Here is a 2500-nt window from a genome sequence, read left to right as displayed (position 1 = left end):
GGCAACTTCACCTGGCCGGGGAGAGCGTGACTCTACCGTATGAGCTATCCACGATCCCAAAAAAAGATCGCCTCTAACCCTAGTCTTTTATTAGAGCCTTCTCTTCCTGACTTCTTGAGCACATCCATGGGCCCCGACTTTGTCTCATACGATTTCTATAGAATAATGTATATTTAAAGCAATCTCTAATAAGAACTTGAGCTTTCATATAGCAGCTAGTACACAATCCACTAAAATAAACTCGAGGAGCTTTACAGGGAGTTCCAATCCAACAGTGACAATAAACATGTAGAATGGAACATCACTCTTAAGCCAAGGACCTCGAACATAGCAATCTAGTGTATAGATAGCATTGACCTCGAACTAAAAGAATGTGAATTAAGACTCAACTTAGCGCCGCAAATAACTCGAACCAAGGCTACAAGCCTCCCGCCCCCCCCCCCCCCCCCCCCCCCCCCCCCCCCCCCCCCACCCGGGACAGTAGCACTGATGTAGTAGCACACTCAGTAGTAGCACTGATAGTATGGATTCAATGGGAAATAGCGCTTGTGGCAGGGTTTTAGTGGATAATAGCTCTGCGGCTATGTGGTCTATAATTGGTATGATACTCGCTTTCGGATCGGAAGATCCTGGGTTCGAGCCTCGCTCGGCGCATAGTTGAGTCCTTGGAGAAGGCTCTTTACTCACATTCTCTCACCGTACTCATGTGTAAATAAGTACCCGACCATAAACAGCGTTGTCTCTGTCCGAAAAACAATGTAATATCGCCTAACAGTCGTCATGTTCCGTCCTAAATGTTAAATGTTGCTGTTGACCAGGGACCCCTTGTAAAGCTCTCTGAGCACGTTTTGTGGATATTGCGCTATATAAAAGTTCAAATTTAATTTTAAATTTGTGACACACATTCAAGCATGCTTGGACAAAAATAGTATGGTTGTTTAACAATCAGTAGAACGAAGGAAGTTGACTTCACTCTGCTCTTTGTTATTGCTTTTCGACTGCTATTTGTGTGATAAGCCCTCACATTTCTCAATCAGGGATAGAACGAAGTTGATGTCACTCGGGTCTTTGTTATTGTTTTTTGCCATCCATGTTTATAAGTAATTCTCACTTAACTGTATTAACCAGACTATAAAAGTTCATGGTTACACATTGTTTTGTGTGATGGCCCGTTATACTTCCGGATGGCAATGTTGTGAGTTTCTTAGCCAAGCACATACTATCTATAAACGTTCAAGGTTATAGTTACTGTGATGGTACAATTGATCAAGCGTGTAGAACTAAATGGTTATTTGTTATAGTAAAAAAAAATGCCTTCGTTAAAAATTAAAAATTTCAATCGGACTGGACACCGGGGTCCGAAAAACGACTTCGATACCTAATATACCTAATATTCTACTGCCCGTCTTTTGACAGCTTTATTTGGGATATATATTACTGGTGCACAGCCAGAGAATTAATAAATTTTCAGTACAGCGGGTCAATAAAATATCCACCAGTTCTGCATGTCAAAAACAATATTATCACAACAAATAAAAAAAAGTTGAAACCACAAGAAGGTGTCACTAAACAGTTATAACGAGGCAGCTGATCACCTCGGTGTAAGAACAAGGAACAGTTGAGTATATCGATGAATACTATTATGGATCTTCCTGAAGGTCACTATGCTATAGAGCAGTAAAATTAGGTGCCCCAAACGTAAACAATAACAAGTTGCTCGTGATTTTCGTTAGGGACCGGAATAATTTACGCACAATATAGGTCTCACAATTTTGTAGTTTGAGTTGTAGGCAATACACTTTCAGTATTGAAAATATGTTTACATAAAATCTAACAGTTGCAGAAATAATAATATAAGGCTAAATTATTCTGAAAACCAGGCTCCGAATAATTCTCGTCTTGTTCACATCAGCGCAATAATTTGCTCTGGTCTAAAAATAGATAGACTGTAACTTTTGATAAATTTTACCTTTTGTTCCATAAAATATCCATATCTAGACATTATTTGATGCATGATCGAGTATTTATGAATATGTGTTTCTTTTGCCACCTAACAGCCAAATTTTAAAGGTTATTTTTTTTTCTATAATTTACATTGGAACGTGAGCTGTCAAGACAGGAACATGTGGTTTGCCATGTGCTTCTAGACCTTTGTTTACGTTTGGGGCACCTAATTTTACTGCTCTATATTGTGAACTTAGCGAGAGAATAATAATATTATATACTCGCAAAACAAATCCTCCATTTTACGTAAACACAAAAAGTCCTCATTATAATCGAATGTAAATAAAGAACTGGTGAATTTTTCCAATACGTGCTATGATTACAATTGCCCCCTAACCATCGTTTCAAATAAATCAATTGTAAGGGATCGACTTTTCATAATATAGTGTAAATGTAAGCACCTACCTTTTATTTTTCAACATATTTTACTTATACAATTCCATCTTGAATATAACTCTGTTCGAAATATTACGGGGTGAATTCCTCCAAGTATAAC

General features: G+C 38.2%; 1 protein-coding gene across 3 annotated transcripts in view; it reads right to left on the bottom strand.

The window, feature by feature from the left end:
• LOC144978572 (uncharacterized) overlaps positions 1-2500 on the bottom strand; it is a 28291-nt gene that overhangs the window by 21752 nt on the left and 4039 nt on the right. Inside the window, exon 1 of one of the 3 annotated variants that reach the window (XM_078924806.1) lies at positions 2410-2500. The exons of the other annotated variants lie outside the window; for them this stretch is intronic. The gene's annotated coding sequence lies outside the window, so the exon portion shown is untranslated. The remainder of the gene's footprint in view (positions 1-2409) is intronic. 3 annotated transcript variants of the gene reach the window in all.

The sequence above is a fragment of the Berghia stephanieae genome, chromosome 8 (assembly GCF_034508935.2).
Source record: "Berghia stephanieae isolate SIO BIC M18660-M18661 chromosome 8, UCSD_Bste_1.3, whole genome shotgun sequence".
NCBI classification, from domain to species: Eukaryota; Metazoa; Mollusca; class Gastropoda; order Nudibranchia; family Aeolidiidae; genus Berghia; species Berghia stephanieae.
The sequence above is the reverse complement of the archived record's forward strand: the minus strand, read 5'-3'. Positions and strand labels throughout refer to the sequence as shown.